This window comes from Camelus dromedarius, chromosome 10, assembly GCF_036321535.1.
Source record: "Camelus dromedarius isolate mCamDro1 chromosome 10, mCamDro1.pat, whole genome shotgun sequence".
Classification (NCBI taxonomy): Eukaryota; Metazoa; Chordata; class Mammalia; order Artiodactyla; family Camelidae; genus Camelus; species Camelus dromedarius.
Window position 1 is genome coordinate 16,266,122 of NC_087445.1, and position 27,556 is coordinate 16,293,677.

Here is a 27,556-nt window from a genome sequence, read left to right on the forward strand (position 1 = left end):
ACTTAGTGACTGATTTATTATTAAAAGACTAACCTCATATGCAAGCCAAAGAATAAGGTTTGTTTAGAGATTAAGAGCAAAACAAAAAAATCATCCTACCAAGAGAGGCCTGTTCTCAAATAGTTACAAGAGTTGGAGATTTAATACATTTACAATGCGCTTATTATACTACAAAGGTTTGATTTTTCCTTTTAAAAATTTACAAAATATATTTCCATACTTGCATAATGGAATACACATTGTCCCACTTATCCTTCCTTAAGGTCCAATAGGACCATTAGTTTGTTATTTTGCTGAACAACTAACTGGATTTTGGTAACTTGGGACATACTGTAAAAGAGAAGAGGTAGTCAAATGTAACCTCAACTCCAATATGATTTTGGGTTTTTTTTTTACCATTTTGTTGAGCTATAATTGAAATGTATTAAATTTCACTTGTTTAAAATACACAATTGATTCTGCTTTGACATATATATAAACTTATGAAACTATTATCAAAATCAAGATAACACATCTTTCCATCACCTTCCTGCCACTTTGTAATCCATTCCTCTTCCCACTCCTATCTCCAAGAAACCACTAATCAACCTTATTTCCCTATAAATTAGTTTGCATTTTAAAATTTTATGAAATATGTAAAGCTAGCACTATTTTTTTGCCTGCTTCTTTTGCTCAGCACAATGATTGAGATTCACCTATGTTGTCTCATGTAACCGTTAATTCAGTAAATTCCTTTTTGATTGATGAGTAGTATACCAATGTATGGACATACTACAATTCATCCACTCAACTGTTGATGGACATTTAGGGTTTTTTCCAGTTAATATCTATTACTAGTCATTCTGCGAATGTTTGGTATTCATTGTCCTCTTATTAAAAAACATTATTTCTTGAGATAAAGCTACTGACTATTGTTCTTATCTAAATCAAATTCTTCTCATTAAACTTGGAGATGAGTTCTAGTATTTTTTATATGTAATTACATCCTGTTTCTATTTGTTCCACTTTTGCTGGAAAACATCCTTAAGAAACTTCCTAAGAAAAAGTGCATTATGAGTATGCTTTCTGAGCTGCATTTCTAACTGTATCATAATTAAAGTTCTGTTATGTAACACTGTTGAGGTTCAGAATGTTTTCTTACAATGTTTGTTTCCATTATCTTCTTTTATCATCAAGTTTCTAATACAAATTCTAAAACACAGATTTCAAATGACTTACCATGTGAGGTAAAATTCTAACTCTCCTTGGAAGTATTTTCTTTGGTGACCTGAAATCTCATGATGTATCTTGGTGTAGGTTTCTTTACATAAATGTTATATTGAGTTATAATTTACATATATATTTAAATTCACCAATTAGAAATATATATTTCAAGGATTATTTGTTAAATTTTAGTAAGTTTCTGAAACTGCACAATCACTACCATAACCTGTATTTCAATCATTTCTGCCACCCTCCAAAAAGTTCCTGATATCCATTTGCTACTGTCTCCCAACCCCAGGGAATTGCTGATTTGCTTTCTTTCACCATAGAGGTACTATTTTTATAAATTTTATATAAATGGATCATACTCTTTCCATGTTAGAATACATATATTTATATATTATATATGTTTACATATAGTTATAAATATATTAGGCATAATATGATTATATAATATCAATAATTTTCTTGATACATATAAACATGTATATAATAATATAAACAGCAATAGTTTTCTTTATATATATAATATACAATTATATATAAAACAGTTTTTCTTTTTATTGATGATTAGTCTTTCATTATATGGATATGCTACATTTTGCTTACCCATTCACCACTTGACACATGTTTAGACAGTTCTCATTTGAGGGTTACTATAATGAAAGAATTATAGTCATTTGCATGAAGTCTTTGTGTGGACATGTGTTTTCATATGTTCTAAGTTGATATTGTTATCTATCTAGTTATGGAATTTCTGGTTTTTATGTGAAGTATATGTTTAACATTTTAATAAGGTTCTAAACTTTTCCAGAATGTCTGATTCTTTTTACATTTTCTTCAATAATGTATGAGGACTCTAGTTTCTCTACAGCTTCATCAATACTTACTAAATTACTTTATTAGTTAAAATAGTTATTGTGTAGATTCCTTAGGCTCTATTATATAAATGATCAAACTATCAACAAATAGAAACAATTGTTGATTATTTTCCAAACTCTACATTATTGACTTATTTAGTTCTATTGAAATAGCTGGAACATCCCAGAGATTACTGAACATAAGTGATGAGAGCAGGCATCCTTGTCAAGTTCCCTATCCTAAAGCATTCAGTTTTTCATCTTTAAATGTAAGGTTAGATGTATTTTTTTTAGTAGATGCCCTTTACTAAGTTAAGGAAGTTTCCTTCTGTTTGGATATGCTGGATATTATGAATAAAACCTGTTGTCTGGATTTTCTTGTCTTTAAAAAGCAATGGTTGTTGTGGCATACAGTTAATCACAAAGCAGCTTAATCTCTCTGAGGTACATACTTAAGCTTTGTTACGGTATTTGAGATATTTCTTGACTATATAGAATAGTTTATAGTTGTAGCAGTCCTCCAAAAAAACATAACCCTTCTGGAGTTTCTACTGAGTGTCTCAGGTTTCAGCAAAATCTCCCTACTCTGATTAGAGCTTAAACATTTCCTAACACTTGTATTCTTCAGTAATGTCATTTTACAGCCCTCCGATAGTTTGCTTTCTCTTGCAGTTTCCTCCCATGCATGTGCCGTCTAGCAGAAGACTCCAGGAGGCTCAACATGTACATTTTGGAAGCTCTTATTTTGCATGGCTACCTGCTGTCCACTAATCTTCCAGTGTCTCAGGCTTGCTGAACTTTGATCTCAATCTAACTCCACACCACTGTGTTCTGCTTGGTTTTCCTCTCTCTGTGGCAAGTTTCTGAAAGTGCCTCCAGATAGAAAGCCAAGGTAACAACAGTGATTGACTCGTTTGTTTCCATCCTTTGCCTGTTTGCCTGTTGTCCAATATCTAAACATAGCTATTTCATCTTTTTTGTTTTTTTTCAATTTTTAAATTTGTTTTCATGGGGGCAATTCCTTTATCAGGGAAACCATCATGAATGGAAGCACAAGTCCCTTTCATCTTTCTGTAAAATCTAAAGATTTGCTAAACTGTTGTCCTCCTGGTCTCTTTACTAATATCCTTTTCATTCTTCTACAGCTGTAATACTCTCATCATGGAGGTTAGCCAGTATCTTTGCAGACTGTCATCTTGAATGAAAAAACTTACTATAATTTTGTACAAGAATGTTTATAAAAATATCTTGCAAATACTAGATATCAGAATGTGTCTCCAGATGCTAATGCTCTATGCATATGATACAGACAACCCCATCCAATACTTTCAAAAAATAAATATTCACATTTCAAAAAATATAATATCACTGCCTAATATTTTAAAAATTCATTCAGAATCATAGGATGCAAGGGACAATCAGAGTCATAGAAATTCAAAGGAGAAATGGCTGGACCCCTTAGGACCAATGTATTCCTGTATAACTCATGTGGGAAAAAAAAAAAAAAAAAGACCTAGCTTGTCTAGCTCTATTTCTATCGTTAAGCCCCAGAAAGATTTTATCAATCCATTTTTCAGTACCTGAATATCACTGCTTATAAGTCACAAGAGAGTTCTATAAATGGAAGTATTCTAACATATTTAAGAGATTAATCCCACGGAATAGAATGTTTTGACAGGATTCTGATCTCCCACAGGCAAAGCTCTAGAGACATTTCCTTTCAAAGTGGCAAACCATTATGCTGTCTCAGTATTCTAGTACTAATAGAAATTTTTTGTCATGTCAAATGACTAAAAAATAAATATGGCACAGAAAGAACACACTGGCTGGCCACAGAGGTGACTATAATCACTGAGAGGCAAGGTCGGGGAAAAGGAAGGGTGTCTGTGCCTTTATTTCAAAGATTCTTTATTCTCCCAGGAATAATATGATTTCCCCCAAACAGACTACTTCTCCAAAAAAGGCAAATTACTTTTTCCAGGCACAGTTATTGAGTTCTGGATTCTGTCACAGTGTCTCCAATGATAACTGATATGTATTATAGACATTTACGAAGCATCAGGGCCTATGGGCCTAAAGCATATAGCATTATTTCACCCACAGTGTAGGCCAGTTCTGACTCACACATAAAACTGCAACTCTCATGGGAAAAAACATACTTGTCTCCTAAGAGACATTTAAGACATGTGGCTTGTTTCAGGTTGTTCTATACCAGAAAGCTTCCAAATTTAAAACTGTACCAAATCCCACTAATAAAAAGGCAATCTGTGGGTGTACGGGAGTTTCCTGAGTGTCCTCTTCCCACCTTCCCTGCACGAATCCCTCTACTAGTTTAGGTACAATGTTCTGCCTACTTATAGTCCCATAAAGTACTGGCCGTACATGCTTACACAAATACATTCTCACATTTGATTATAATAATACTACAGCTATACCTTTGCTCTCCTTTTATTCAAAGTGCTTGGCAGAGTACTTTGTACATTGTTGAAACTCTATAAATGTTCATTAAATTATTACTTTTCTAAAAAAGACTATAACCTCCTGCTGGTCAACAACTTTTCTATGAATACTCCTAGCACACTCAACACTAGGCACCACATGAAGATTTTAAAAGGCAATTAGCCAGATGTTTCAAAGACCCTCTAGAACACTGTTCAGCTAAGATTGTCAGAAGGCCTTGGTAGATGAAGAGAGGGAGTTACTACTGCCTGGAACTCATTCAGACAAGAAAATCCCTGATTAAATGACCTTTAGTTTCCCTTTCTTGGACAGTATAATTCTATTAGTATTATGTTTGTTTCTCAGATATTCAGAGTATAGGACAGGATCAAATACATAATTAGGATGTGGTCAAATAATCACTATGCTATAAAATAGAATTTCACCATCCCTATTTTAGTATCTGCTCAGATGGATTTTCTTAAACTTTGCTGCTACTATCCACAAAAGCCAAACATCAAGCTTTGATATTATTGAAAGATGATGAATGTAATACAAAAGTGACAAAGGTGATCTTTTTGAGGGTGAATAATGTCCAATTTGCAGACTTTACTGAATGAATCCTAGTAACTTTTAAATATTACTCAAAGTGACCTATTAATTTGCTGACTTTATTAAGTATGACAAAAGTACTCAAAGACATGAAAAATCTCTAATGAAATACTTACATAACAAAAATGAAAAATCCAAATTGTCCAAGTGAAGTTTCAAAAACTGGAATAGTATTTGGAGGAAAGAAGACTCAACTGATAATAAAACTAAAGAGTCAGTTCTAGAGAATTTTTTGTGTAACACAGAATTATTTCTAGTATTTATAATGATAATAATAACAGCAACTGATACTCCTTAAGTGCTAACCATGTGCCCAGCACTGTGCTAAATACCTCACATGTATTACTGCATTGAGAGGCACAGCCCTAACTACAGAGATGAACAAATTTATACTCAGATTTAGTTGTTTTGCGCCTAAGTTTACATAGCTAATAAATGGCAGAACTTAGAGCTGAACTCAGTCTGTTTTTCAGTATCTATGGCTTTACTCTGATACAATTCTTCTTCCTTTGAAATCATTTTCTGGGAAAAGATATCATTCTGAACTCTAAATCACAGTAAAAATACTTAAATAAGTCACACATAGTATAATGCATAAATTCAACTTCCACGGTCTGTTTACACATGGATACAATCAGTCTTGAAAACTCTTAAGTTTGCAAAAGACAAATGCTGTCAACTAATCTAATGGCTCATTTTATAGACTGAGAAAGTGAAAACTAAATATTACAAGTAATTAAACAAAGTCAACCAGAACCTGGGTACTCAACAGCCAAGTCTACTCTTTACAAATTCACACTGTTGCAACTGACCAGATAAACGCTACCTAAAATCACAAATATACTTGGGTCCCTTATAAAAAGTAAATATTATTAGTTCAAGGAAATTATAAAATATTTATTGAACATGATCAGTATCAGCAAATATGAGTGTGTCAGATGAAATATTTTTCATTCACTTACTACAACACATCTACTAACTGTTTATGATCCAGTAAACCCGCTGGTAGGTGTTAGGGAAAAGGATGATCACTGGCATCACAGAAAATGCTCAGCGAATGTGGAATGATGTAGACAGGATTCCTGCTTTTAAAAATATAGAGGCAGGCATGCAAACTCACAATAGAAACACAAAAAATTCTATGTCAATAAATGCAAGGGAAAATGCTACAAAATTAGAGAAGAAAAATAAATGAGTGGGAATGGTTTAGAACAGTCAAAAGAGTGGAAGTGTCTAAAGAGAATTAACAGAAACATAGGACTGGTTATTAAAAGGATGAGTGGCAACCAATAAGTATACTACATTGTGTGTGTGTGTGTATACACACAAAGTTTTGGCCAAAGTTTCAAAATGTAAAACAGTCTAAAAATAACTCCCAATCTCTGTGGGTTGTAGACTACAAAATGGACACAAGTGAAATCACAATGCAGAGTGATGCATAATAAATACTAAAGACATTCAAAGGTATGGACTCACATGGCTTAGAAAGGTTTCACTCAAGAGTTTGGTGAGGGTTACATAAAAGGAGTTGTCTTGTGAGTAAGCTGAAAGGATGGCTATTCCACAGGAGGAATGCATGACAAAATCAACGAGAGAAAAGATTAAGGCTTACTGGGTGAAGTTTCCTTATATCCATACAACAAATATTTGGCTTGTTAATTGGTCTCTGAACCTATTAAACTCATCACACAACTGTACACTTCTATGTAAATGCATGTCCTTTTACTAAAAGCAAATATAAACAAAAGTTGGTACCAATACTGATACAAATATACTTATTTCAAAGAGGAAGATCAAAAAATGATCAATCTATGTAACATAGAGGAATCATTTGCAAATGGGTTAATTTGGATTTTCTTACTTCTCATGTTCAAACTGATCATTTTCTTATATAAATTATTCTTCCTTCATTAATACAAATAAAGTTGATTAATAATTAATTTACTTGAGTTTTTACTATCTTCCCATTCCACAGCAGAGCCCCAGGCTCAGTCAACATTTTAATACACACTTTTTCTTAATTAGAGGGCTCATTCTCTCTTTAATAACAGTATAAGTAAATTTTTGTATCAAAAATTAACAGAATTTCTCTGCTGCAGATATCCAGTTCTGTTTAGCCACTAGCTATGAATGCATAATAATGAAACACACACATAAAATCACAGATTCATAGAACATACATTAACAAATATACATTTTCCAAATAATTTCTAAATAGGTATTTAAGCATTAAAGTATCAACCATAGAAACATGTCAGAGCCATCTTCTTAAGACTAATATGGTACTGATCTGAGAATAGCGATGTAATACAGTCATTTTTTAACTTAAATTTATAGTTGGAAACTGTATAATGTGTAGGTTAATTTGGCATATTTCTAAAAATGAAGCCTAGACTCCTGAAGACAACATTTACACTGTAACATGGGAGTGCTGCTTCTCATAAAGCACAAACAAGGCAGGTTGCTATAAACCCCACCGGGAGAGAAAACTTCATCCCTATTCAATGATGAAGTCTGAATGTTGAACAAAAGATTAAACACTACCTCCATGAAGGACAAAACAGCAGCTGTTAGCAAAGAACACGTTCAGATCCAAGGAACCAACGCTGGTTGGTAACCACAGCATAAACCGAAATCTATTTCCAATTTGAATTGTTATCCAGAACTGTGGATGGCTTAGTGAATGAAAAGAAAAGGTCTGGAGTTAAGGCCACATATGCTGGAATAGACAGGTTTGAAAAAGGGGAACATGTTCTCTTGAAGTTGGATAGTAATTTTCTTAAGTTGAATATATTCAGATGTGACATATCACACTGATACCTATCATCTATCTCCTACAGCAGAAAGAGGCGTACTCTAATACACTGAATTCCATACTCTCCACAGATTGTTCTTTTAGGCTCCTTGGCTTCCAGAATAGACCTTCCAGTTTGACATAGTACTTTATTCTCCTATGCCTTTAAGGATAAACTGACTTTCTACTTGCTTGTGCCTGTGTGAGCATTATTGCTTGTCTGCAACTAAGTGCACATGTTCATACATGTTTTACCCAGTGCTCTACAACTCAAACAGAAAAGAACCAGCTTAATTTTTTTTGTCACAGATTAAATAGAGTAGAAGGGACATAATCTTATTTCCATCTCCTTTTTTATTTCTTATCACATGAACTCAAGAGAAGCATTATAGCAGAATGATTAATCACATGGTTATTGGAATCATTCAATAGTTCTTTAAATTACAGCCCTCCTACAATGTCATTATTAGTTAGACTTTTTGAGCTTAATTTTACTCATCTTCCACATAAAGGTAAAATTCTTTAAACATCTAGTTAACTTAAATTTATCCCTGACTTTTGTCATTAGAAGCAAAATTCTGTCAGGTTTTCCTGAGAAGATACTATGCACCAAGAGGAGAATTTCCAAAATAGTATAACCATGAAAGACTGCACATATCTCCCTCAATTACATACAGTACTAAGAATTTTGTTGAACATTTTTCACTAATCAAAAATAAATTAAGTCATGGGGATGTAAAGTACAGCATGATGACTGCAGTTAATAATATTGTATTGTATATTTGAAAGTTGCCACAACAGCAGAGCTTCAAAGTTTTCATCATGAAAAATAAATTATAACTATGTATGGTAATGGCTATTAAGTAGTTTATCATGATGATCATTTTGCAATATATACAAATATTGAATCATTTTTGTTAACTTCAGATATTCAATGTTACATGTCAATTGTATCTAAATTATTTTTTAAATTATGCTTTTTAAGAAACGTTAATAATACTTGTATGTGTACCCAGCTACTTTAAGCATTTGCTAGTGGTCTATTAGAATGCTTAAAAATGTTGAGAGAATTACTAAAAATCAGTCTCATACTACAGCAAAAATAATAATAACTTTAAAAGATTAATGTAAAAGTAGTCAAATTCTAAGGAGTATCACCTGCTAACTTTTCCTTTCCTTCACCTATCAGCTTAATTCTAGTCCTCTCTTCTTTCTAAATGGATCCTACTGGAACCAAGGATTGATACTTTGATAACTCATCCTCAGTAGTGAGTGCACCAGTAGATGGTCAGACTCTTCACTTTGTTGAACAGTTAGCAGAGGCTGAAAACTCTAGTGCCTATGTGGGTGGGTCATCAGGAAAGGTAAATGAGAACGAAAAATGGATCTATATGGTATAGTAAGGGAAAACAGATTATAGCAAAGGAAGGAATAGAGCAAATTTAAAAGGATGCACCAACAACTTAGCTCTCAAACTTTTACACACAATTCACCTGGGGATCTTGGTGCAATGAATACTCTGATTAAGTAAGTCTGAGGTGGGGTCTGGGTCTTACACGTTTCACTAAGTCATAAAGAAAAATAACTATGGCCTAAAAATATTTTCCTTAGGTATTACCTTCTACTACCTCCCAACACTGACACTCCTTGCCACTTACTCCTCACATAGCTCAATATAAAATGGAAAACATCAAAAAATTTTTCTTTCTTACTGATATGACTGAAAAACACATGTGTACAGATATAATCCATTTTTTCTAATATTAAATCAAGACATCAATAAACTACTAAATGACCAACATCTTTTGGTCCAACACCATTTTTTAATGTGTTTTCTTAATAAATTTTAAAATGTAGAAGTTTTAGATTTATTGAAAATTTTCCCAAATGGTACCACTCTATGTAAATCACTATGAAATTGAATAGAATAAGGAACTGCAAAAGAAGGACGTAAACTGAAGGTCCTTATCTCCAGGTGGCACCTTTTTTTCCCCCAAGACTTAGGATCCTCAAGCCCATTTACCAGCCTTTGATTTCCACCATCCCTGTTGAACTTATGTGTAATTCGTACACATAAATCCCTGCATTCACTAGAGCTAGTCTTCAATTTTCTCTTTTTCCCCCAGTTTATATTTCCACTTCTTTATTCTTGTCTCACAGTAGTTTCTCCATTATACAACAAGCTCCACAGGGCAAACAGATCCATTTAACACCCTGTCTGTAAACTACTTTCATCTTCACATCTAACTTGATCTTCCATTTCACCTTGTGAGACTTTGAATCTCAACATTAAAAGTTGATAGACTGCGAATGGGCAAATGAGAAGACAAACTAGTTAAGAGGTTATTATATTTTATCAGGTAAAAGGTGATGTGATCCTGAACTATGGCAGTCATGTGATTACTTTTTAAAGGAAAGGTGTGGGATTTAAAAGATTTGGGAAGGTCAAAGTAGACATTGTACCTGACTGGAGGTGAGCTAAAATGAAAGTCCAAGAATGTGAGGTTTCTATCTGAGATGTCTGGGTGTTAGAGTCAGTAAATGAATTTAAGAACACAGAAAAAGAAATACATTATAACATAACATAACATAACATAACATAACATAACATAACATAACATATAATATAATATAATATAATATCACATATAGGTAATAAAGGGATTAAAATCTAATACTAAAATACTAAATCTACCAAATACTACAAATATATAGAGATCCAGGAAGGTGAAAACAGAAGAAAAAAGAACAGGTGGAACAAATAGAAAATAAATATAGAACAGGTAGACTTAAAACCAACTACATCCAATAATTATATTAAATGTAAATAGGCTATGCACTCCAATTAAAATACAGATATCAGCCTGAATTAAGTAACAAGCCCTAACTCTGTGCTGCCAATGACTGATGGGCATTAAACATAAAGAAAATTATAGCTGAGTATAAAAGGATGAAAAAGTATGCAATTAAGCGTATGCATTTGGTATGACTATATTACTATCAGACACAAAGAACATGGAGTTCAAAGCATGAAGCATTAACAGATGTAAGGGGAAAATTTGATAACATGATCAATTCATCAGGAAAATATTAAAATCCTAATTATTATTATACCTAATATCAGTGTTTCTAGTAAAAATTGACCAAACTAAGGGAGAATGAGGCAAACTCACAATCAGAGTTGGAGCTCTTAACACTCCCTCTTAGTATGTGTAGAAATAGAAAAAATACTAGTAGGAATGTAAAAAATATGGAAATATTACTGTCTACCATCTTTACTAACCTGCCATTTATCATACATTAAAGCCAACAGCTGCAGAATCTAATCACTGCTCAAATGCAAGTGAAACATTCACCAAGATGTAAAACGTACACTACAAAGAAAATCTCAACTAATTTTATTTTTTGTTTTGTTTCCTTGCAGTTTTATTGAGATATAATTGACATAGAGTACTGTGTAAGTTTAAGATGTACAGCATAATGATTTGACTAACATACATCATGAAATGATTACCACAGTAAGTTTAGGGAACATTGTACGATACAAAATTAAAGAAATAGAAATTTTTTTTCCCTTGTGATGAGAACTCTTAACAGTTTTCATATATAACATACAACAGTGTCAATTATATTTATCATATTGTATATTAAATCCTTAGCACTTATTTATCTTATTATAGACATTTGTACCTTTTGACTGCCTTTATCCAAGCCCTCTCCAGCCCTGCCTCTGGTAACCACAAATCTAATCTTTTTCTATGAGTTTGTTTGAACTATTCAGATGATCCAGCAATTCCACTCTGTATTTATCCAAAGAAAATAAAAACACTAATTAGAAAAGATACATGCAATATATGTTCATTATGGCATTAATTACCATAGCCAAGATATGAAAACAACCTAAGTGCCCATAAACAGATGAATGAAGAAAATATATATACACACACAATGGATTATTACTCAGCCATAAAAAGAATGAAATCTTGCCATTTGTGACAAAATGGTTGGACCTAGAGGATATCATGCTAAGTGAAATAATTCAGACAGAAAAAGACAAGTATTATATCATTTCATTTATACATGGGTTCTTAAAAAAACCAAATAAACATGATAAAAGAAACAGATTCAGAGAACAAACCAGTGGCTGCCAGAAGGAAGAGAAATAGGTAAGGGAGATTAAGATGTACCAACTACTCCAGTTGCAAAGTAAATGAGTCATGGGTACGAAATGTACAGTATGGGGAATATAGTCAATAATTATGCAATATCTTAGTATAGGGACAGATCATAACTAGACTTGTAGTGGTCATTTTGAAGTGTACAGAAATATTGAATACACACTGTTGTGTAACAGGAACTAACAGTGTTGTAGGTCAATTATACTTCAAAGACAAATCTCAACTAATTATAAAAGATAAATATTTTACAAAATCTTCAGAAAAGAACCTATTAAACAGTTTTAAGGAAACAGTGTCCACTACTCACATGGGACTAGAAATAGTACCTTTTCCCAGCAGCCAGACTAGAAACCCTGCCTCTAAAGTGATGAATAATGAGGCATGGACTTATTCTGCTCCAATCCCACTTCACAAAATTTTAAAAAATCAGGGCCCCAAAAGGGCCACACTATTCCCAAATAATCTGAATCCCTAAGCAAAGCTCAAACATTCTTATAGGAATGAAAATATATTCAACACCCTAAAAGTTAAAATTCACCATAAAGTGAAGTAGTATACTATCACTTAAAAGTAGACTGTAATGAATTAAAGACTAAATTCTTACAGCAAGCACTAAAATACCAACAAAAAGACTTACAGCCATTAGGCTAACAAAGGAGACAAAACGGAATCTTAAGAAATCCAAAAGAAAGCAATGAGTAGAAAAGGGAAGAGAGAACAGATGATATAAAAATAAACACATAGCGTCCCTGGCAGTTATGAGAGGGGGAAGACCATCCCTATCTCCTATTTCTCAACCCTCAGAGACTGGCGGCAGATGGGGCGGGGGAAGAGGTTGGCGATGAGCCTGAGGCTGTGGCTCAGGTGTTGGCTATGGGGGTGGGGGAGGAACAGCCAGAGCCTGAGACAATTAACAGCAACTCTTCCTTCTCCTTAGAATCAAGTGAAACAGGTTTCTTTGCCTTCCCTTCCTGCTGAGCCATAATCTTACATCTTTGCACATGTTTATTCTGACAATAACATTAAAGACTGTACAAAAGGTATTTCATCCCATTTTTCTCCTATTTACAAAATAAGTCTACTTGGAAGAGTGGATTGTAATTTAAGGAGCCATTTTTAGGCTATTCTGATCCAGAATCTAAAGGATCTCCTGGCCATGCAGTGTTACAAAAAAAAAAAAACAACAACAACAACAACAAAACACCACCTTATTCTTTATGTTCCATGGATTTATAACTGAAAGGCACCCAGTTTTGGAGAAAGCAGCCAGGAGGGCTACAAGGGAGAACTGAATTTATATTTTCCGTTTTTAAGGGGCTTTGACTCCTGGAAATGTAGCAAAGAAATCTCTCTATGGGTCCTTGCTACACGCACCGATAAACTCAACCCCCAACAGCCAGTTCTTAACAATTAAGACAATGAGACATAGGCCAACAAGACCAGAACAAACAAGCCCCCCAAACAAAGTCCTCAGCCTCTAACCCGGTACAGAGCACCTCCACGGTTGTGACCTTTTATTGCGTACCCAGATCCCACCAGGTGGGCCTCCAACCCAGAACTCTGGTCAGGATTACATTCTCTTTAATGAAGTTACTCATCCAAAACACCTTTCAAACACAAACCCCCAAAACCGTTCTTTTTTTCTTTTTGCTGCAAAACGAAACTAAATGCCAAAGGTGGGTGACACCTAACCAGGGAAATCCAGGGACAGCCCCTGGAACAAATGGACCAGGCAGCTGCTTGGACTCGTGCACAGGCTCTCAGGACTGGCAAGGGGCCCACAAACCATGGGTGCAAACCCCTCTGGATTTACCTCCTGGATGGCTCGTCTTGTCCTACGCACAGCCAAACTGCTGAGACACCGATGCTTGCGGCAAACACGGAGCTTATTCGCAAGGCAGCCAAGCAGGAAGACGGAAGAAACAATCTCAACTCTGACTCGTTGAAAATAAAGGGGGGGGGGATATTTATGGGCTAACCAATGAAGAGGCAGGACAGTCTGAGGTGTGGGCAACATGGGGGAAGATGATTGGGAAAAGGTGCGAGAATCGTGGTTCTGCACAGGTGTAACTAAGCTACAGGCCTATGCGCGCTCACAAGTTCACTGAGAGGAAAGCAGCACGCACCTAGTTGGAGCGTGGTGGTGCTCCCCCGTCTTAATCAGTTCAACTCAAACTAGACACAGCTGAGTCCAAGCTCCTGGACAATAACTCAGGCAAACATCTTATCCTTTAGGCTACGGCCGCTTGGAGGACATGCAAGTCTTAAAATGACCTTGTTTACTGAAGGCAGGTGAAATGTATTTGACTAATCATTACACATGGTTTCAGATAGAACCAAGAAAAAAAGAGCAAGGAAATATAGAGAAAAGAATATAAATACATTTTCAAATATTAGCCTTATCACACCATGTATTAACTTAAAAAACATTAACTGATGGTAAAATCATCACTAATTTGTGTGCAGAATTTGATATGCCATACCCATACCCCATTCTTGTAATTGAGATATCTAGAGAACCATTTTAGAAGTTAAAATGTTGCTCGGCGAGCACAAAATTCCAAAAATAAAGTTGAAGAGTATATATATGGATATTCGAATCAGCTGTGGGAAAATCCCGTGCACGGTACTGATCCCATGGCTAAGCTGACTTTTCTATACTTGATTCAACTAGATTTCCTCTACAGGTGGGTTTTCTTCTCTGACCCAGTTTTTTCTCATTCAGGGCAATGGCGGACATTCACCAGACTTTTCTCACTGATGCCAGAACACACCGCTGCTTGGTCTGAATTTTTCTTTCTATACATGTAGTGTTATCAATTAAAGTATCTGCAAGGCTCTCCCCTCCGTCTTTGGACTAGTCTGTCTTTCACTATTATGAGTTGAGCTTATCAAACTAATAAATTATAAGGACACATCACATCCAACCTCAACTATAGTGGAAAGCATAATATAACAGACAAGAGAAGACTGTATTATTTCTTCCTAGCTACTGCAACCTGGGTAGATACTGCTGTCAGGTGGGTGGAATAATAGTTACATGAGTTTTCGAAGGAGAGATTGTAAATTCAATCCTATTGTAAATTCATCTATACTTGTGTGAATTTAGGGAAATTAAGTCCCCTCCAAAACAAACAAACAAAACAACAAAAACAAAAGAATAGCAAGATAATATATTTAAATCTAACCAATATCAATAATCACACTAAAAGCAATGAGTTGAAATGCCCTAATTTAAAAGAGAGATTGCCAACTTGAATAGAAAGCACAAGACCCAACGATACATGACTTTAAAGAAATGCTTTTAAAATATAAAGACAAATACACATTAAATGTAACAGGATGGAAAAAATATCTACCTGGCTTACACTTACGTAAAGAAAGCTACAGTGACTATACTGCTATCAAACTTTATTTCAGAACAAAGAATTTTACCAGGCAGAATATCATTTGAATATGATTACTAACGTTACAACAGTATTACCAGCACTGCCCAAGGACTACTGCAAGTGTTTGCCTGCATTGGATGACATCTCTAAGTGCCTTGGAGTGCCCTACCACCCTCCCCACTACTTTATGGCCTTTAGAAAATGAAGGACTATGCAGATGACGCAGTATTACAGCCCTACTCCCTGTCTCCAGCTGGGACAAACTTTGAAGTTTAATGCATAGTCTAGGGTTTTCCTATGAATCAGGCTGAGTCTGGAACTTTGCCTGAAATTCCCTTTTTGGCTTTTCCCCCTTCTTGTTCTGCTTTTCTCACTCCATTACAGGTTTCATTTGGAAATACTTCCTTAATAAATCATTTACATGTACACAAATCCTTTTCTTGGGATTTTACTCTCTGGAAACTGCCTTAAGACAGAGAGGTATGGTAAAGATGACAGTCCATAAGATTTCCCTGAAAAGAGGACAATGAAAAGAAAATCACCAGTCCATTTTTCAAATGTTCTCAAAGGTATAAATCCCAAGAGTTTTGAAGACTATCTCTACAGCATTTCCTCAAATCTCCATTTAAGATAGTGTTCTTAATTCCTTCTATCGATGGTAACCATGCAATTATTGGCTAAGGAATGAAGTTTTCCTGAGATTAGGGTTCTAAACCAGAGACACTGGCCATTCTGTTCATATACATTTCCATTGTTATTATAGTCATTCTTCAAATTCATCAAAAATAAGGAGAAAAAAAAAGTAAGCTGCTTCAAATGGGACAAGATCTAAAGAGAGAGGTCTGTAGTCCATCCTATGAGCTTAACCTCTGTTCACTCCTTGCAACCTGTTGATGTTACCATGGAAGCCTTTCTTTTTTCCCCCACAAAGTTGTCTTAACCTAGAGTCCCTGGATGAACTTTACAAAATTCATGAATCATCTGAAATGAAATGCAAAAGTTTTTGTACAGATCATTTATATTTTCCTAGGGAGAGAGTCAACACTTTCACGAGATTCTCAGTGAGACTGGGCTCCGAGCACCCCCGACAATTTCATCTTTTTGTTTATGAATGCAAGGTGCTGAAGCATCTGCCTCTTCCTCTCACGCTGCTGATTTCCTAGAACCAATGCTCCTCCTTCCTTCTTCTTTTTACTTTTAAGAAAAATGTGCTCTCTCTGACCTCCTAATTCTCTGTTTTGATTTTTCTTATTTTCTATTTCATTTTATACTTCTAAGTACCTGTTATGCTTTCCTGTGAATTATTACATAACTGCTTTTGTTTCTCCAAGTTCCCTCAGTGAATACAAACAATCTCACTACTCCATGTCACTTCCTCTATTAGAATCACTCATCAATATTTGCCTTCAACCCTGATGTTTCTCAAAAGCCTCGTTTTCCCTCTCCCCAATATCCTATTAGCATATCTGTCCAGATGTCACATTCAAAAGATTCAAAATGTGAAATATTTCTCCTAACCATTATCTATGTCTACAGTATTACTCTCTATCACTGAGTGGAAACACTCAAAATCAAATTTGTCAAATTCAAATCAAATTTGATTCCCTGTTTTATTTACTTCTAAATTCTGAGTCCAACCAAGTTCTATAAATTCTTCAGAATTTTTCTTTAAAATACTTTTCTATTCTTAGTGTCATCATCCTGTTTCAGCCTCTTCGCATGTAATTTTCCAGTTTTATCTTTTCCAAATTACTCTGTACACACCCAGGTGTGACTTCCTACAGCTTGCCTCTGTTCATGTCCTCCTGCTACTTATACTCCTCTGTGTTAAACCACTGTTTGCTGAACAGTATCCCTAGTCCAAAAAAACAAACAAAAAAAAACCTGCCATATTCTGCACATGCCAATATCTTACATGTTGTCCTTTCTCATTTTCCAAGCACCACATAAATATCAATTCAGCCATTCTAAACAAACCTTCAACTTTCTCAGCCCTATCACTTTGCTTAGAGGAATAGTTTTAATGCCATCTCCTCCACCAACAATTTCTTAATTTTCCTAACTCTAGCACTCATAAAACTTGTTTTTCCACTCCTGCCATCCTGTAGTAGAATCTCCCCAAATGTACTTTGCTTAGAATCTTGACCTTATGAGTCCTTGAATTTGATTCACCTGTTAGTATCGTATAAATAGTAGGCTCAATAATTTTTAATGGAAAAATAAATGCATTAGCCATTTTATTTCACTGGTTGGTTAAAAAAGGACTTGAATCTTAATCTTTAAAATTTGTTCTTCTCCTTGAGGAAACTGCCTATAAATTAAGTTTCAATTAATGTTAGCCATTTTGGAGCCATAGATAAACACCAGTACTGAGAAATGGTAAATAAATTGTATCCCTGTGCTCAGAAGGACAACCACTGGTCAAGTCATAACTACTAGAGGCTGAAGAAAGGCACATATCCACTAACTCTTTGAAAACTATTTAGAAGGAAGAATTGCTATTAGCAGAGTTATTTGGGTTAAATGAATATTATGCTAAATGATTTCAAATTTATAAGGTAACAATTTAAGCAGTTTTCTAGAAAATTGCTCCCAAAATTACACCCCTAGAAATAGGAGGTATTTATCACATCCTACAATAATGCATATATTTTACAAGAGTTAAATCTTTTTGTAATTAGATACAATTGGTAATGTAACATTTTAACAGCATCAAAATATATTACATTTATAAAATACATTAATATTCTAATAAAACATCTATTATATTACAGATTTAAAAAGCAACATAAATGTAGAATCTACCCATCTAGGAAAAATGTATTATATAAAATATTTCAACAAAAATTTACATTTTGTTCAATCTGACCAATGTCTGAATGCCTATAATGTGTATAATTTATAGCTAAATAACATAGTTATTTGTACCTATAGATACACATGTATGTTTATAGCTATATAATGTACATTTTTTACTCATAGAGTTTGGTTGCAGATGTAGTAAAAAAACATAATTCAATTCAATTCTAATTAACTGAGGACAAGGGAAGCATTGCCTATTGGCCTATTGGCCTTCTAGACATGAAGAGAACCTCCATGAACATTGCTATGGCCTTCTTAATTTTTCAGTTGAGATGTACGTATAAAGAATGTGAAGCTGTAAGCATTACCCTGTCAGGCTGCTGTCTGAAGGAAGAAAATCACAGAAATTGATGGTAAATATCAGTTCAGCACTCAAAAATTTAACACTTTAGCATCACAATTTGTCTTTGGAACTTTAATTTAAAATTTAGTATTTAAAAATTATTTATTTTTGCAAAGGGACATTGAACTTTTTAAGGTGCATTATAAGATGCTGTAATCTGTAGGAATTTCTATCCTAGACAGTATATGTAAGGAACACATACAGCTATAGAAACCACTATAACACATTTACAACCCCAGATCACAGATGCAAGTTTGTACTTGCTTAAAGGATATAGTTTAATGCCTACTCTCTGAAGGCTGGCAAATACAAGGTAGCCTTCCCACAGTTTTTAGCAAATGGCACATCCATTACTAACCATTAAGCCCTTTTGATTCAAACTCCCATTTTGCCATTGGGCTGTAAGATAAATACAGATTTTTCCACAATTGATTGTCATAAATAAGTAATTTAAGAAACCTTATACATGCACATACAAGTTATTTGTTCACATACACTTTTTGTGCAAATTCTATTTGTAATGTCTCTAAACATGTTATTTTGTTTCAGTGAATGTTTTTGTTTGTATTTTTCATTGTTTGAGGTCTCCATTAGTTCTATAACAGGAGGACATTAATCAAGTGAAGGCACTGTAACATTTGGGAATGAGAGCCTCAGTAAAGAACCGGCAAAGCAACAAAGAACTCTGTGTCCTTCTCTTGTGTTTTAAAATAAGCTCATTTCTTTACTGCAATCCTTGAAAAGTAACATGTATATTGCTATGCCCTAGTGCAGAACTTTTTCCTCCTTAATAACAAGATTTCATCCAAATAATTCTTACACATTTTTTTTCTGAACTTGATGTTAAGTATTATTAAACAAAAGATAAATAATAAAACATAGTTTATAACACAGTCCATGAATATGTAGAGAAACATGAAGAATTTATTATTTTAATAAAAATATGAGTAACTGTAACCTCGGTAACATTGGTTGTTATTGGTATATATGGTATTAACCATAACCATATAAAATAGTTAATAAATATATTTCTCATCAAATCAGAGAATCTTCCACTGTAATAATAAAAATTGGTGTTTTTCATAAATTCAGTCAAGAAAGTATGATTGCCATACAAGTCTAGTCAAGGTATGTCACTAGGAAATATGACTTAAATTCATTTACATTTAATTTCCTAGATTAGGTGTAGATCAGAGTAGTGCCTAAGATTCTGTATTCATATATGTTGCACAGCTACAAGTAACCTTAGACCAAAAAAAAAGAAAAAAAAAAAAAAAGGCTGGGGGAGAATTAGATTTTAAAACTATTCCTAGGGCCTTGTCTCCTGTAAAAACAACTGTAAATCCTATTTTCCAATATTTTTTCTTACTTTCTGGACTTTGATGTTCTTAATTTACTCTGTCTCCTAGTGACCTCCCTCTACCCTATCTCTGGGATCAGGAGCTAAACTGTTATTCATCACCATGTCTCATCGCTGTCTATCCATCACTGTATGGGCTATTTGAGAGCATTTTTACTTTTTCTGAAGGAATGGTTTGCCATATAAAAGGTTGATGGCAGAGACTACGATAGAAAAGGTAAAAATATTAAATGCATTAATGTTCTGCCAGTACTATCCCAAGGAGAAATACTTAATGTCTAACTGGAACAAGTCCTAAAGTCAGTAGAAACATTTTACTGAAATTTAGGTAAGATTTCCCTTAAGACCATCACCCCTTGCTCTTCATTAAGTATTTACTCACCAAATTTGATTCCTATGTCTAATTTATGCCAGCACAATAACAGACAGTGAAGTAATCAAAAATGAAAAAAGAAAAAAAAACCCCAACAATTCCAGCCCTTGAAGTGAATATTGTAATAGACTAGATTTGATGTAGACATAGATACAGATAGATAAGCACACAGACACACACACAATGAGTTTTTTTTACACAAGTCACAAAATCAGCTACCACAACCAGTGTAAATTATAGCCTTCTACAGCTACTTTAATTTCCTCACATTTGATAGAAATTTTGAAGGAGGAATAATAAAATGGCCACACTTAGGCTAACAAATTCTTGCTTTATGCTTACTGCTTGCTTTTAGAACGATCAGCAAACCTGAATGGCCGGTTGCTACTCACAGCTCCAGGCCCACTGTTAAAACTAAAGCTATTGATCTTACTGTTTCTACTTTATTCCGGTGATCAAAAGTTATAATCATGCTTGGTCTCTGAGTCATTCTCCAGGGAGAAGGTCACAGGACTGTAACCTTACAAAATAGCCCGAATTACCAAGAAGACCATGCCTTGGATACTTATAAAATAAAGAGATGGAAAGAGTGACAACCACTAGCCTCTACAGACTTGGTCACCTGGAGACACCATGATGCAATTCTGAGTCTCAGGAGAAGAAAATACTTCTGTTGACTGTTATCGATGTTTTATTGTTTAAGCTATGACTATATAATCACCCTGCCCCATCCCCAACGTGGGTTCACAGTTTTGAAGGCACTAGCCTGCTGTGAATCCCCTTTACCTGTCAAAGCAATAAAGCTGCCTCTTCTAAGTTCCAAGACCCTGTCTCTGAGTTATTTGGCTTGTCAGGGGGCCAAATCTTTTGGCAACAGTATGGGTACAAGATACATTTTGTTTTCTCCCAAATTCTACCGTAGAGAAAAGCAGTGGGAATACAATGATAAATGGAAGTTGACCAATGCTTCAGTGCTGGGAAGACCATGAGTAGTAGAGAGATATTTAAATATGGTACATGTAACAACAACAGCTACGTCTTACTATACTATCCAATTTTTCAAGAGGTGTCAGATATCACTATTTGTTTTAAACAAAAGCCACTGATGTTTAAATGTTGGTAACTAATTCATTTTTGTTTCAAATCTCAGTTTGTGCCGTCAATCTGCCAGACCTACAAATGCTGAGATCCTGCGTTAGACAGGAAGCCTCTTTGTGAGGAACAAAAGTAAATTTAGCCAGCCAGACAAAAAAAAAAAAAAAACTTCCTGTCTTTCTGGTGTATTGCACCATGTGACACATGGAGTTCCTATTTCTCCCATCACAACTGAAAAACTTTGCCAAACCTCCTTAGATTTATTTGAAGGAGTGTATCTTCTCGTATAGAGACTGAGGACAGTTGAGCGAATGATGTCAATCTCTTTTAGAAACTTCAAAAATCATTTCCAGAGGAATGTTTGACCTAGGTCAGCCTTCAATGAAGTAACATTTTCTTTAAGAATCAGAACACTTACAATATTTATTCCTATTCATGCTCCCTCAAGCCATTTCCTTAATTGCTATTTGCATATCTATTCTGCTGCCCTTTCTACAACATCTAAATTGCCTGTCCTCCCTACCCGCAAGCCCTTACAATCTATTTGAAGTACCAAAAATAACAACCCTTGATATGATACATTAGCAACTGCTATTGTCATTCAAATGCAGCAGGCATGAAAGGGGTTAAGCAAAAAGAGCCCTTCTGCTGTAGTTAGCATACAATTGAAGGTATAGAAAACCAACAATGAGAAATAATCCTTTTTAAAAAAAAATCTGAGAACACTTCCTGGAAATATTTAGGCAAGAAAATGCCCCTTACCCTTCCAAAGCCATGATAGAAAGCAAAGGGCATTTTCAGATGTTCACATGCAGAGGGCATATGGCTTTTGGCAATGGCTGAGTGGGTGCACATTCAACAACAGTCATCCCTCCAACACCACTCCTATGCGCAAATTTCTGCAACAGCAGTTAAGGGCAGAAGTGGCGGAACTGTGAGAAGAGGTTCATAGTTAACCCTAAAATGATTATGTATTGTTTGCCCCATGTTTATTTGAATTTAATTTAACTCTTTAATAAACTACCTAGTTTGACATTTCAAAGTACAGGTTTTGTTTTTCCTCAACCAAATTTATTCTTCATGCCCTGTTGCCTGTTAATGCCAAGGTAAAGAGAACCAAGGTTAAGTCCATTCTGTGTTAATGGTCAACCTTTATATTAATGCATATAAATAAATGTGTGCTTTGTGAGGTTTAAATACTTATGCAAGTGCAAGTACCTGCACAGACTCTTGCACATAACAGGTGTTCAATAAATTTTGCTAGATTTGAGTTTAAATCTTGATAATCATACCCACAAATATTTTCCCTTGAAAAAATCAGATGAAGTTGGCCAAGTTAGCACTTCGTATAGTGGATATTCAGTAAGTCATTAGTCTTAGAAACTTGAGGATTGTTTTTATATTGCTTTATACTGAGGCAGCGCCTAACTCAGAGGGTTAAGTTTTACAACCTCTTGAACAAACCACTGTATGAGCTGTCATTGTCATATTCGGCTAACAATCATAGCTTAATCCACTTTCTACACTTTTCTTACAGTGTTTGAATATACATTAATAACTTGTAGTAAAATGAATCTAGGCATAAAGGTTTTTTTTAACCTCATTTATCCCAAGGGCCACACTGATATGTCTTTTCAGAGATCAAATAGTGAACTGTCTTATAGGTTATTATTTTGTTTATCACATAGTTTAATTTTTCTTACCGTATGAAAGAGAAGCATGCTGACACTGAGAGACTGATATTCCTTCGGGATCTGTTTAAGTCACTCAATCCTAACACTTTCGTAACCCCTTAAGAAAATCACTATAAGAATTTATCTATATTGTGACATTTTATCTCAGTTACTATCTCCTTGGTTCCTGAGAGTTCCTCAATACCAGTGAGTCACAGAGTTCACTTCATCAGAAAGTCAAGACTTTTTGCATATCTGTATGTTACCAGTGATTTACAGATGGTGCTTCCAGTTTTAAAAATACATACATTTCTGTTAAAGTACCTTGCATCTCTAACCCTTCATTATTCAATATTTTTGTCTAGATTTCCACCAGTAAAGTAAGACTGTTGACTACTATATAATTTTCTGTGAGAGGATCAATGAAATGACTAGATTAGAATCTTCCTCAATGGTGAAAGACCCCATCCTCATATCTTCTAAATAGAGTAGATTCATAGAAAGGACTCTTCTTTCCCCTTCTCTCACTTGTAATAAGCTACCTCTTATAGACACAGCTTCTTCTTAGTATATTGTTAGTATTTGCTATGGTCTGAATATTTGTGTCCTCTCCACCCCAGGTCCATATGGTGAAATCCAAACACCCAATGTGATGGTACTAATAGGTGGCGCTTTTGGAAGGTGCTTAAGGCTTGAATGAGATTAGTGCCTTAAAAGGAGGCTTCAGAAATAGCCCTAGTCCTTTCTACCACATGAGGATACAACAAGAAGCTGACTGGTATCACCAAAGAAGACAGCCCCCACTAGGAGACAATGCAGTTGCCTTGATCTTGGACTTTCCAGCCTCCAGAATTGTGAGAAGTAAATTTCTGTTGTTCATAAACTACCCAGTCTGTGGTATTTTTCTATAGCAGCTTGAAAGGACTAACACTAAAGTTTAAAGTTTAATCAATCAATTCATTAATCTTATGCAAGCAGAAACTTTAAAAATAACAAACACTTAGACCTTCACTCTACTTCACTGAGAATATGCCAAAGAAATTACTTAAAGTGTGACTAGAATTTATTTGTGCACACTGGAATTGAGAATAGTTGATTCTAGCTTCAAAAACTGCAGTTCTTCCTTTTGAATTTGGACACCATTCATTCCTTTTTCTTGCCTATTTAATTGCTCTGGCTAGAACTTCTGGTACTATGTTGAATACGAATAATGAGTGGACACTCTGTCTTGTTTCTGATCTTAGAGGAAAAGCTTTCAACCTTTCACCACTAAGTATGTTAGCTGTGGGTTTGTCATATATGGCCTTTATTACACTGAGGTTAAATTGCCTCAGTTTTCTGATGACATGACCACACGTATAGAAAATTCTAAAGACTTCACCAAAAAACTTTAGATCAAACAAATTCAGTATAGTTTCAGAATAAAAATCAACATACAAAAATCAGTTACATTTCTATACATCAACAATGAACTATCTGACAAACAAAATTTAAAAACAATCCCTTTTACAATAGCATAAACAATAAAATAATTAGAGATAAATTTAACCAAGGAAGTGAAAGATCTATACACCAAAAACTAGAAGACATTAGTAAAAGAAATTGAAGAAGACACAAATAAATGGAAAAATAGCACATGTTCATGCATATCAGAAGAGTTAATATTGTTAAAATGTCCATACTACACAAAGCCATCAGAAGATTTAATGTAACCTATTCCAAAATTCCAATGAAATTTATCACAGAAAGATAAAACAATCCTAAAATCTATAGGGAACCACCCAAGACACCAAATAGACAAAGCAATGTTGAAAAAGAACAAAACTGGAGGCATCACACTTCCTGATTTTGAACTGTATTACAGAGCCACAGTAATCAAAACACTGTGGTATTGGCATAAAACATACACACATAGATCAATGGAACAAAATCAAGAGCCCAGAAATAAACCCATATATATGTGGTCAATTAATTTATGGCAAAGGAGCCAAAAATATATATAATAGGAAAAGGATAGTCCCATCAATAAATGGTGTTGGGAAAACTGGACAGCCACATGCAAAATAATGAAACTGGACCCCTATCTTACACCACACACAATAAATCACACAAAAAAAATCAATTCAAAGTAGGCTAAAGAGTTAAATTTAAGAACTGAAACCATAAAATCCCTATAAGAAAACATAAAGTGGTAACTTTTTGACATTGGTCTTGGCTATAATTTTTTGGGTTTGACACCAAAAGTAAAAGCAACACAATAAAAAATAAACAGATGAGACTATACCTAACTAAAAAGTTTCTGCATAGCAAAGGAAACCATCAGCAAAATAAAAGGCAATCCATGGAATGTGGGAAAATATTTGCAAATCATGTACCTGATAAGGGCTTAATATCCAAAAAGAACTCATGCAACTCTACAGCAAGAAACCTCAAAACTCCAATATAAGAAATGGGCAGAGAATGGAATAGACATTTTTGCAAAGAAGGCATACAAATGGTGCACAGATAGATGAAAAGGGACTCAACCTTCCTGCATCCTCAGGGAAACTGAAATCAAAACCACAGGGATATATCACCAGTTAAAATGACTATGATGAAAAAGTTAAGAGATAATAAATGCTGTTGAAGATGTGGAGAAAAGGTAAGGCTGGGCACTATTTGGGGGAATATAAATTGGCATAGCCGGTATGGAAAAAAGTATGGAGGTTTCTTGAGAAATTAAAAGTAGATCTGCCATATGATCTAGTAATTCCACTTCCAGGTATTTATCCAAAGGAAATGAAAATACTAACTTAAAAAGATATCTGTACTACCGTGTCCATTGCGGCATTATTCACAATAGCCAAGATATGGAAACAACCAAAGTGTACATTTAAAGATGAATAAAGAAAATGTGATAAAATGCAAAAGATGAATAAAGAAAATTCAACACATAAAATGCAAATGTATGCATATACACACATACATACATATGTGTCACACATATACACACAATGGAATATTATTGAGACATAAAAACAAAAGAAATCTTGCCACTTGCAACAACATGGATGGATTTTGAGGGCATTATGCTAAGTGAAACAACTCAGAGAAAGACAAATAATGTATGGTATCCCTTATATGTGGGATCTAAAAATATCTATTGCATAGAAACTGAGTAGAATATGATGGTTGCCAGGGACTGAGAGGTGGGAGAAATGGGGAGATGTTGGTCAAAAGGTACAAACTCTTGGTTATAGGATGACTAAGTTCCAGGGATCTAATGTACAGCATAGTGCCTATACTTAATATTGTACTGTATACTTGAAAGTTGCTATAAGAGTAGAGCCTTAATATTCTCACCACGGCAACAAAAAAACCTGGTAATTATGTGAGGTGAGTATGTGCTAATTAACTTTATCGTGGTAAATATTTTGCAAGATGCATGGTATCACATTACCACACTGTACACCTTAAACTTGCACAATGTATTCATCAATTATGCCTCAATAATGCTGAAAAAAGACAAGAAAAATTGTAATGCACTTCACTTCCTTTCTACTGGCAAAACAAAATCAATCAAAATCATTAGAATGATATAATATTATTAAGAAAAAGCCAACATTTTCCCACTAGTATAGAATATCTTCCTAAAACAAATAAACACATACTTCTGAGCTAAGCTATAAATGAAAAATTTTTGGATTGGAGGGTGATGATGACAGAAAAGCCTGATACCAAGTGTTCAAGAGTTTAGATTCTGATGATAGACAGGGTGGTCCAAATCCTGGCTCTTCCACTTAATATCTGTTTGGCTGTAGGCATACTTTTAAGTCCTCAATTATCAGTTTCATCACCTAAAAATAATATAGTACTTCATTTCTCATAAAGCTAAGTATTAAATGAGAATAATTCATTTAACATAGTATTTCACAAATAGCAGGCATTCAATAAATATTAACTAAGGTAGTTAGTCACTCTGGTAACTGTTCTAATTCCTATTGCTCCATTTATGAAAACTCAAAAGAGTAAACTTTTAATTGATTAAATATGTTTATAAATTAATTTCCTTGGTCCCCCTTAGGACAAACATAGTAAAAATAGAAGCTTTAAAAAGAGCCACTAACTTGTGGAATCTGAAAAAAAAAAAGACACAAATAAACTTATTTACAAAACAGAAATGTACTCACAGACCTAGAAAACAAACTTACGGTTACTGGCGGGTAGGGGAAGGTGGAGAGATAAATTGGGAGTTAGGGATATGCAGATACTAACTACTATATATAAAATAGATATATGATAAGGTCCTATTGTATTGCATAGGGAACTATATTTAATATCTTGTAATAGCCTATAATGAAAAAGAACATGAAAAGGAATATATATACGTGTGTGT